We start from the raw sequence: 12,248 nt of genomic DNA, 5'->3' as shown, positions 1-12,248 counted from the left end.
TCTCTTGGCATTAAACATTGCCTTCCATTAAAATATCAAGGTACTCCCATAATCCTCTCCGCTGGAAAAATAGCTGGTGTGTTAGACTATATATGTATACGTAGACTTGCTTATACACCTTGTATTTGTACCCTTTGGTACTTATATATAATGACATAGCCGCAGCCCGTTAGAGTGTCGAGCAATTGCCCAAAACATATGTATTACATGGTATCAGACTAGGGTTTTCAATGTCTTCCACCGCACCTAACGCCGCCACTGCGTCGGCTCCTCCCAATGCCGCCGCCGTGCCGGCCTCTGCTGTCACCCCGTCATCGCCCTTCCTCGCCTCTCGCCCACTCGCTCCAGCCTGGTGGAAGGCTCAGCCGCATGGCGGCACCCTCGCAGGCTCTTTGGCCGGGTTGGGTGGGCAAGGCGATCTACCCCTGCCGATCTCATCCGGTGGCGCTGCTCCCTCGACCGTTGCTTCTGCGCCGCCATCCTTCTGCAGCCCTACACCCGTGTATGGGGCGGTTCCCCCCCAACCCTACGGCGCCCCGTGGTATGGCACCCCTGCACCAACCTACGGTGTCGTGCCACCGCCGCCCCCTTCCTGTACGGGGCACCGCCTGCGTCACCCTACGCGGCCCAGCCGCACCCGCACACCTATGCAGCGGCCTACGGCGCTACATCCGACGCGTCCTCGGGGGGGGCCGGTCGGGTCGACCAATGCCCTAGCCGCCCCTGTCTATGATACATCTATGGCGCTCGCTCCTCACTCCGAGACAGACCCGATGATGGGTTTTCACGCGCCACTGAAATAGGCTCCTGCGGGTTATGTTGCGACGCCGCCGTCATTTTATTTCTCGCACCTCCTTCCAGTGAAGCTTACGCCAGACAACTATTTGTCATGGTGGGCTCAGGTGCTACCTCTTCTATGGAGTCGCTAGTTGGAGGGATATGTTGATGGGTCCATCCTATGTCCACCGCCATATCATCCGGCTTTATCACGTGTGGGTGCCTCAAGACCAGGCAATCCTCTCTGCCATTCAGTCGTCGCTCACTCCGTGTGTGTCGTCGCTTGTCATCTTCGCTGCGACGTCTCGGGATGCTTGGTCAGCGCTTCACAACAGCTTTGCCTCTCAATCTCAGGCGCGTGCTCACTCTATACACACTGAGTTGGGGGAGACCAAGCTCGATGGCCTAACCATCACAGAGTACTTCAACATCCGGTCTCGCCGACACTTTGGCCTCGATTGGCCAGCAGCTTGGAGATGAGGACTTCACCACCCATGTGCTCAGTGGCCTCGATGATGACTATGATAATCTCATCGAGAATGTCCATGGTCGCGAGGCACCTCTTCCGCCACGGGAACTTTATGCGCGCCTTCTTGGTCACGAACAGCGCATCAAAGCGCGTCGTGCCTCCCCGAGTTTCGCCACCGCTAATGCATGCACCCGCGGCAAACCACAGAAGCCGTTGCTGCCTGCCAGGCCAGCAGCTTCATCTCAGCAGACTTCGCGGAGCGCCGCGCCATCTATCACTAGCAGGTCTCGGCTAGTGGCTTGCTGCCCTTGTTGCGGCGCTCAGCAGGCCTGCCAACTGTGTGGCATTGAGCGCCACATAGCCTCCCGCGCTCAGCGCTGCTACAAGCAAGATTTCCTTGGCCTAGGCAACAATGGCAAGGGGAAAGAAAAGTAGGCGGCTGCTACGGTGACGAGTCATGAGCACAGACGCACTCCATCCTACTCTATTGATCCTACATGGTACATGGACATGGGAGCTACGAACCACCTCACCAACGAGATGGGAAAGCTCTCCACTCATGAGCCATATCGCGGTCATGATCAGGTGCACACCGCCAATGGAGCAGGTGTGCGCATCTCGCATGTTGGTCAGGCGTCACTTCTTGCACACAATTCACGAAAACTGCATCTTTCAAATGTTATTCGTATTCCCACTGCTACGCGTAGTTTGTTGTCTGTTCCACAACTTACTCATGATAATAATGTCCTTGCTGAGTTTCACCCTTTTTGTTTCTTTATCAAGGATCGGTACAGGAGGGTCGTTCTACTTAGCGTCGTCTTCGCCATGGCTTGTATGCACTTGACGCGCCGACTGCACCTCCTACGCAGTTTTCTCCTCAGGCGTCCAGTGGTATTCGTGTGTCATCTACACATTGGCATGCGCGCCTTGGCCATCCTGTTGCTCCTATAGTTTGTCATGTATTGCATTGTCATGAACTACCGGTTGTGTCAAATAAAACTGCTGAAACTATTTGTGATGCCTGTCAGCAGGGCAAGAGTCATCAACTTCCGTTTTCAGAGTCAAGTTGTGTTGTGAAACATCCTCCTGAGCTTGTGTTTTCCGATGTATGGGGTCATGCCCAAACGTCTGTCAGTGGCCACAATTATTATGTCAGTTTCATTGCTTCTTATAGTCGGTTTACTTGGCTTTATCTTATTAAGAGAAAGTCTGATGTGTTTGATGTTTTTATACAGTTTCGAGCACATGTTGAGCGTCTCCTTAGCCAGAAAATTATTCATGTTCAAACTGACTGGGGGGTGAATATCACAACCTCAACTCGTTTTTTAACAAACTTGGGATCACACATCATGTGTCTTGTCCTCATACACATCAGCAGAATGGGACCGCTGAATGTAAGCATCGTCATCTTGTAGAAACTGGCATTACTTTATTAGCTCATGCCTCCGTTCCTTTTAGGTTCTGGAGTGATGCCTTCTCCATTGCCTGTTTTTTGATAAATAGGCTTCCCTCACGACTTATGAATATGAAAACTCCGCTTGAACTCTTGCTCAGTGAAATCCCAGACTACACATTTCTCAAAGTCTTCGGGTCTGCATGTTGGCCTCATTTGCGTCCGTATAACAAACATAAGCTAGAGTTTCGGTCTAAAAAGTGTGTTTTCCTTGGGTATAGTTCCCTTCACAAAGGGTACAAATGCCTACATGTTCCCACCAATCGCGCCTACATTTCTGGTGACGTTGTATTTGATGAGAATGTGTTCCCCTTTCATGCACTTCCGAACAACTCTAACACTCCTATGCCAGACGTTCATTCTACCATACCTTCACCTGATCAATTTGTGGATGTTGCAAATGCTTGTGTTGCTTCCTAACCATGATGCAGGTGTTGGACGTGGTGCTCGTCTTGAGCTCCTTGATGAACAGGCATCGACGGATGCCCCGGATCCGTATGTCGATCTCATGCATGGGACATGCATATCGGGCAGCACCCATCAGCCCGCGGAAGCTGCACCTGCAGCTGCCCTGCGGGCGTCGCCCTCGCCTGCATCGGTGGTGGCTTTGCCTGGGCCAGCTGCTACCTCGCCTGGCCCAATGGCCGCTTCTCCTTCGCCCGCCCCGGCTCCTGATGGGCGAGCCTCACATGGCCCGACACCGCCTACCTCTCTGATGCCAGAGGGCTCTGGCGCCAGCTCGGGTGGCTCGGCCTTGCCTCTACTGTCGCCCGCGTCGAGCCCGGCGTTGCAGCCACAGCCAGCTGCTACTCTTCGTCCTCGCACACGCAGCCAAACAGGGGGTCTTCCAGCCAAAGATCTGCACTGATGGGACTGTCGCGTGGCTCGCTACTTGCATGGCTCATGCTGTTGAGGATCCTAGTATTGAGCCTCGCCATTTTCAGGCTGCACTGAGCATTCCTCACTGGCGTGCCGCGATGGAACATGAGTTTCAGGCGTTGCTGAAGAATGACACTTGGCAGCTTGTTCCTCCAGTATCTGGGGTTAACATCATTGATTCTAAGTGGGTTTTTAAAGTCAAGAGACATGCTGATGGTTCCATTGAATGCTATAAGGCAAGGCTAGTTGCTAAGGGTTTCAAACAGAGGTATGGTCTTGATTATGAAGACACCTTCAGTCCAGTTATCAAGCCCACTACCATTTGTTTACTATTGTCTCTTGCAGTTACTCGAGGATGGTTTCTTCGTCAGCTTGATGTGCAGAACGCTTTCTTGCATGGAGTTCTGGAGGAGGAAGTTTATATGCATTAGCAGCCAGGGTTTGTGGATTCGGCACGTCCTCACCATCTCTGTCGTCTTGTTAAGGCACTCTATGGGCTCAAGCAGGCTCCCCGTGCATGGCATGCACGCCTCGGCTCTGTTCTCTGGGCGCTTGGGTTTATTCCCTCCACTGCTGAGACGTCCCTATTTCTTCTTCAGCGTCCTGAGGTTATGATGTATCTACTGGTTTATGTTGATGATATCATACTCATCAGTTCCTCAGATGCTGCTGCAGATCATCTTGTGGCTGCTTTGAGTGGTGATTTTGCTGTCAAGGATCTAGGTGCTCTAAACTTCTTCCTTGGTAGGAGGTTTCACGGTCTTCTGCTAGGTTAACTCTTACTCAGAAGAAGTATTCTCTGGACTTGTTGCGTCATGCTGGAATGCTAAAGTGTAACCTTCCAGCACTCCGATGTCGGCCACTGATCGATTGTCTGCTCTTGATGGAGACCCTCTTTCATCTGATGATGCTACTGAGTACCGCAGTCTTGTTGGTGGTCCGGTATCTTACTATCACTAGACCAGACGTCTCTTATGCAGTCAACCGTGTCTTTCAGTTCCTCCATGCACCCAGGACATCTCATTGGTCAGCTGTGAAGTGTATCCTGCGCTATATTTGCCTCAATGCTTCTTATGGTTTGCTCCTCCAGCCTGCGTCGTCTTATGAGATCTCAGCCTTTTCAGATGCAGACTGGGCTGGTAGTCCTGATGACCGGTGATCCACGGGGGGGGGGGGGGGGATATGCAGTGTTTCTTGGTTCTAACTTGATCGCTTGGAATGCTCGCAAGCAGGCTATGGTGTCTCGCAGCAATACGGAAGCTGAGTACAAAGTTGTTGCTGATGCGATGGCTGAGATCATTTGGGTTCAGTCTTTGTTGAGAGAGCTGAGAGTCTCTTCGGCTCATCCTCCGGTGCTTTCGTGTGATAACATTGGTGCTACATATATGTCATCTAATCCGGTGTTTCATGCTCGGATGAAACACATTGAGGTTGACTATCACTTCGTTTGAGAACGTGTTGCACAGAAGCTACTTAGCATCAAGTTCATCTCGTCAAAGGATCAACTTGCTGACATTTTCACGAAGCCTCTTCCACAACCACAGTTTGTAGGCTGCAAGCGCAATCTTAACTTGGTTTGTATTTCAGGCCATAGTTAAGATTGAGGGAGGGTGTTAGACTGTATATGTATACGTAGACTTGCTTATACATAGACTTGTTTATACACGTTGTATTTGTACCCTTTGGTACTTATATATAATGAGATAGCCGCATCCCGTTAGGGTGTCGAGCAGTTACCCAAAACATACGTATTACATGGTGATCCCATCTACTAGCATCTTTAAAGTTTAACAAATGAATTGCAATTTTTGACTTCAAAGCACAAATATACTAAAGCCCAAATAGGACGTGGTTATGAAGGTGTAATGGCCAACCATGAGTTCGTGGCTGCAATGTGGTGTTTCCCTTGTTGTTCATGCCAGTCGTGCCTGTGGTCGCGGATTAAACGAGCTAAGTGTAAGTAACACCTTATATGTCAATACCATATACTCTCGATTGTGTATATAAAAACTAAAAAAGTGTCATTCAATTGAATTATAAGATGTGTCTTCTGAAGACATGTGTGCACGTGCAAGGCTACTAGTCAAGTCTAACAAATGAATTAAAAAATTTGACCTCAAAGCAAAACAATACAGAAGCCTAAATATGGCGTGGTTATGGAGGTGTAATGGACAACCACGAGGTCATGGTTGCAATGTTGTGTTTCTCTTGTTGTTCATGCCCATGGTGGCAGATTAACCGAACTAAGTGTAAGTGACACACTATATGTATATACCATATACTCTCTATTGTGTATGTAAAAACTAAAAAAGTGCCATTCAATTGAATAATAAGATGTGTCTTGTGGAGACGTGTGTGCATGTGGAAGGCTACTAGTAAATGGTAAAGAGTAAAGTGACAGCGGGGGCCGGGGTGTATGCGTGTGTTTCTATTCTATTTGGTTCAAAATTGGCAATTTTTTATTTGAATGCACTAATGTTCTTTTTACAGCTTTCATCCCTTCTGTACAATAGATGTGTATTAAAAATTGAAAATCATAAAAACTATCTTTAGATCTAGAGAATAAAAAATAAAAAATAACTACAGGTATTAAGCAGAAATCTCAACATTCAGAATTTGATCATATTACGTGCATGCAATAGAAATCACGAAGATCAGAATTCGGATCCATGAAAAATAACGCTACCTGAAGGATGGAATAGAATCAGCCATCGCCGCAACCACTTGCGCAACGGCGTCCTTGCTCCGTCGTGGCGGGTTGCTTGTGGAGTAGGGGAAGATCGGGGCTCCGGGGGCATTCAGCGCCAGCACCACCTGTTTGTGAAGTGGAAGGGCGGTCGCCGCTGCTCTTCTCACACTGCCCCTACTAGTGTTCCTATGACAAGGTGGTCGTGACATGGAGGAAGTTGAATGGGAGAACGGGGCCTCGACGAGTAGTAGCACCTAGACGGCGAAGAAGAATTGGGACAGAGACTGGACAGGGTCGGCGGCGGAGGGTTTGTTGGAGTCGTCCCGGGTTTGCTCTTATCCGTGTGTGGTAAAGTGGTCTATTTACGGTAGGGGTTGGGGGATTTGGGCTTGAGTTGGGCCGTGCTAGTTTGTGTGGTACCCATTTACGGTCCAGCATAACCAAAAATGTTTACGAGAATCGGGTAACAATATAATTGAATGGTGGGTAACAAAATTTCAAACCAAACTAAACCTGACCATTCCACGGGTCGGGTAGGGTTCGGGCCAGGCTAGGCCAAACCCTAAGAGAAGAATCCCAAACCCGAACCCGACGCAGCCCGAACCACATGAACATTGATATTTTTTATTAAATCAATCATATTCAGGATTTTATATTAATTTATTATACCTATATTTCGAATAATATATATGGCCATTTGGTCTTTTCGAGCTTTTGAGCAAGAAAGTGAAGCCCAATCCCGGCCCTAATGTCGGGCTTCGGTTTCCAGCCTCCGGGTGGGTTGTCCATGCATAGGTCTAAACCAAACTCATTCCAAACGTTCTTGGGTGTGAGATACAAAGAGGCAAACACAAGTAGACAAGCGAACCGAGGAGTAATGAAGAACCTCATATAGACCCAAGATTTTGAAAACATAGGAATAGAAACATATATATATAAATGTCGACATGCTATACTGTACGAGAAACCAAAAACGTCATTTGTTCAGGAGGATCATTTGGATATCTTACAGGGAAAAGGGAAAACATAGGTACTAGTTCTTGATTGGAACGAAAAAGACAAAAATGTACATTAGAACTTTCAAAGGATGCATTTCCACCTTGCTACTAAAGTATCCTGGCCACCCGCCCTCATCGCAAACAGAACCAACGTGGGAGGCAGCCTTGCCTTCCCTTCCTTCACATAGACACGCCACCGGAGGTGGTCGGGTTTGATTGACCTGAAAGTGGATTAGGAAAGAAAGTTGCGTGAAAAATATCCGTCTAAGGATGACGAAGCAGAAGCACGGATAAACAAAATGTGGAAAACATAACCAAAGAGGAATTTCCCATCCCGAGAATGGCAACGCATGGGACACATGAGTACACATCGATATCCTTCACTACAAAACATGATGATCACAAAGTCGTCTTCTCGTATTAATTGCGACAGATGAGACGACTGAACAAAGGGTGTCCTACAGACATGGTCCCCAATGCTTTATCGGGTGGACCCGAGCGGAGCTTATTTGGCACAAGCAACTCGAAAAGCGAGAGGAAACGAACTTGACAGTGGCATTCATTCTATTGATTTCTCTTTATATGGTTGTTGCACATGAACTGGTCGCCCCTGTTGTTGTGTACCTGTCAAATGATTTTCGCATGTAGTGTCTCTTCTTAGCACCGCCTTTATTTGCAGATTTTTCGCTTGTAGTGTCTCTTCTTAGCACCTCCTTTATTTGCACCCATCTACTGGGCGCTAATTACTCGCTCCTAATATGCACATGGGGCTAGCGATCGCCTTTTATGTTATCTTGTCCTGGTTGAATGTTGGCTATCCACATGTATCATTCTCGCTCGCTATGAGGACTTTGAATAGGGAAAGTCAAGGCCACTCGCACTAGTCAAACACCGGCGTTGCAGAGCAGACAAATAAGGGTAGGATTGGCACGACGACTCATACGAGCGAGTATTTAATTTAGTTATTTGACTGTGGTCGGAGATTAACCGAACTAAGTGTAAGTGACACACTATATGTCTATACCGTATACTCTTGTGTATGTAAAAACTAAAAAAGTGATATTCAATTGAAGAATAAGATGTGTCTTGCATGGACATGTGTGCATGTGCAAGGCTACTAGTAAATGGTAAAGTGCAAAGTGACAGCGGGGTCGGGGTGTAAGCGCTTGTTCCCTATTCTATTTGGTTCAAATTGGCATTTTTTTTATTTGAATGTATTAATGTTGTTTTTATAGCTTCCATCCCTGCTGTACAACGGACGTGGATTAAATTTGAAAAACATAAATACAATCTTTAGATTTACAGAATAAAAAAATAAAAAATAACTACAAGCGTTAAGCAGAAATCTCGACATTCGGAATTTGAAGCATTTTACACGTATGCAATAGAAATCACGAAATCGGAATTTGGATCAATGGAAAAAATGTAACCTAAAGGATAGAATGGAATCGGCCTCCATCGTCGCTACTTGCGAACGTCGTCCTTGCTCCGTCGTGCCGGGTTGCTTGTGGAGTAGGGGAAGATCGGGGCTTCGGGGGCATTCAACGCCACCACCACCTGTCTGTGAAGGGGAAGGGCGGCCACCGCTGCTCTTCCCACACTGACGCTACTATTGTTCCTGTGACAAGGTGGTCGTGACATGGACGAAGTTGAATGCGAGATCGGGGCCTCGACAAGTAGGGGCACCTAGACGAAGAAGAAGAACTGGGGCAGAGGCTGGACAGTGTCGGCGGCTGAGGGTTTGCTCGAGCAGTCCCTGGTTCACTCTTATCCTTGTCCGGTAAAGAGGTCTATTTACGGTGGGGGCTGGGGGTATTTGGGCTTGAGATGGGTCGTGCTACTTTGTGTGGTACCCATTTACGGTCTAGTATAACCAAAAACGTTTACGAGAATCAGGTAACAATATAATTGAATGGTGGGTAACAAAAGTTCAAACCGAACTAAACTTGCTCATTCCACGGGCTGGGTCGGGTTCGGGCCAGGCTTGGCAAAACCCAAAGAAAAAAATTCCCAACCCCGAACCGGGCCCGGTCCGAACCACATGAATTGTGGCATTTTTTATTAAATTAAGCATATTTGAGATATCTATATCTATCTATCTATCTATCTATACCTATACTAATTTGTGACTCCCTAAAAATTATCACGTTAATCAGTAATTAAGAGCCGTACATCTGATGGGACCAAGTTATTACGGTGTAGATTGATCCGCATATAGACTACAATGAAAAAATCTATCTATCTATCTATCTATCTATCTATCTATACCTATACTGATTTGTGACTCCCTAAAAATTATCACGTTAATCAGTAATTAAGAGCCGTACATCTGATGGGACCAAGTTATTACGGTGTAGATTGATCCACATATAGACTACAATGAAAAAAATACTGATTGTTAAATTTAGCCTCAGAGTTTGACAGAAATTGCCCACTATGCCACGGGCAAGTGAAAAACTGATTTATTTTATTTTGCATCTGTCGTAACTCCTTCTCAAAAAAAAACTCTGGCCTATTCTTTATCCCATCTATACTTGCCGCGACTCTAAAAAAATCCCCTTGCAGTTGCAGCAGCCATCGTACGCCTCTGCCGCCAGCCCACAACGGAGTCTCGGCCGCCGGCTCCCCGGTGCTCTCCGCCTCGAGTCCCGGCCCCCTTTTTCCCCGGTGCTCTCCGTCTCGCCTCCTTGGAAGGCCGGATCCCGCAGCGCCCCAAGCTCGTCGGCTCTACCCACCCCTAAGGTCTCAGCTCTCCTAGAGATCCACTCCAACCCGAAGTTCCTCGCGTAATGCAATGACTGACACCGCCGTCCGGAGGCGAGGCATGCCGCCCCTCCTCTTCCAGCCAACCATAGCGGCGTGGCTCCTCCAACACACAGAGGGGCTTTCCTCTCCCACCAGCCAGGGACTCAACTTCGACTCCTACAACCGGCACCTCGACTTCAAGTCGCATTGGGCAGCATCCTCCGTGGCCAAATTAACCACACCGAGTTCCTCCGGCCATCATCGTGAACCTCCAAGAAGATAAGCCAGCCTTCATGTGTATCTCCCATTATATCTCTACTTTGTTCCTCTCCGTTCCTCTATGTTCTGATTTTCAGGAAGAAGGTGGATTGGTGGCCGTTTCCAGTATATAGATGGGATGGCAGCGGCTGTTCATTGGTTCAAGGATGCAATGCATCTGGCTGAATTCCAAGCTGTACTATTATGTGTCTGCGTAGAGACCCAGCAGGGGAGATAAAGGCTGCAAGTTGGGTAGAAAGCTAGGCATGATTCTCGGCAACACTCATTAGTTGGTATTTGATTATTACTCTTTACTTGCTACACGGTTCTTGATGATTCTAATATAGTCTGACCCCTGCTGTAGAAAGCAGTTTACATACATGTCCGGATGTGTTTGAGATGCAGTGAAGTGTGTTTTCGTAGGTGGCCGTGAAGGGCGACTAAAAGTAATCCATCATCACATCAAGTTTCTGGAATCCGGGGGATCGAAATCAGATCGATATGCATCTGCCTGAATATAAAATATAAGGCAAAAAGGTACAATCCTATTATGTTGGCTATGCGTGCATGTAATATGTGTTGTACAGCTATTTTAGGGTTCACTATATTCTTTGCACATGCCATTCCCAACCTCTTTGAAGGCATATATATATATATATATATATATATATATATATATATATATATATATATATCAACCTGCTACTAATCCATACATTGTATATACTTATATTGCTATATTTATTTTGGATTAGTTTCTGGGTATATCAGGACGTACAAGTCAGCCTGATAGAACTAATTTGTGAACCCAATTAGTTGCAGAGCGTGACATGATCTCTAATAGACTTTAGGGCTTTAATAGACATTGGGGCATAATCAATGTAGAAGTATTTGCTCTTGCTGTGAAAAATGTTACATTGCCCTAGATTATATGTGGAATTTTAGTTAGCTTATTTGTGTATAAATTATGAAGAATAAAACTATGTTATAATCTAAAAAGAAAATGTATAGAGACAAGTACAAAATAATGTAGATTTAAACTACCCCAGTTATATATTAAGACTTTTATACCATTGTCCTTGCCACTAACTTTGCCTCTCCTTGACTCTAGGTCCACAATGTTCGTGCTTTGCCACACCTCTAAAATTAATGTTTGTGTCATGATTAAGTAGTACAACTTTTCCTCTTTCCAGATTGATTCCGAGAAGCCTAACAGTGAGCAAAGTCCTCTGTGTTGCTTCAGTTATATGGCTTGAGCTGGCCAAACCTGAAAACTTCACTGACGAGTCAAAGTACATCTAGATTACTTTGTGTTCCCTACAACCAAATTACCTGATTATTATTTTTCCTAGCTGTGTGTATGGGTAAATCTGCACGATGATGCAAAAAATGGCTTGCAGATAGTCTGTGTATGCGTACAGACATGGATGTTGTATGTTTATATCAATTTTGCAATATTGACATTTACTCAGATGATTCTAAGCAGTGCTTCAGTGAAGATTCAAAGTACATGTACATTACTTTTTGTTGCCTACCTATTACTTGATTTTTTTTGCTAACTGTGTGTATGGGTAAATCTGTAGATGATGCAAAAAGTTGCTTGCAGATAGTCTGTATGTGTACAGACGTGCATGTTATATGTTTATATCAATTTTCCAATATTGATATTTGTTCAGATGCTTCTAAGCAGCGCTCTATCAGAACGGTGCTTCCCTTAACGGTCACGACATCCGCCTCAACAAATTATCTGGAGGTAATTGATTTGGTTCCCCCCATTGGATAAAGATTCCCTATTCCGTGTTATTTAGTTGCATGCGGTTCATGCAAACTTCCAGAAGCATTTTATTGTCATTGGATAGAGCTGAGAAAATATATTTTTGCTTACAATTTTGTGTGCCTTTTTCTAGCAGTTGAGTTCCAGAGACGAAAAGGGAGGTGAACTTTGAGCTGGAGCTCTTTATGTGTTCTTGCAATCAGAAT

The sequence above is a fragment of the Triticum urartu genome, chromosome 5A, assembly GCF_056163025.1.
Source record: "Triticum urartu cultivar PI428250 chromosome 5A, HENAU_Tu73, whole genome shotgun sequence".
NCBI lineage: Eukaryota > Viridiplantae > Streptophyta > Magnoliopsida > Poales > Poaceae > Triticum > Triticum urartu.
Note: the sequence above shows the minus strand (reverse complement) of the source record.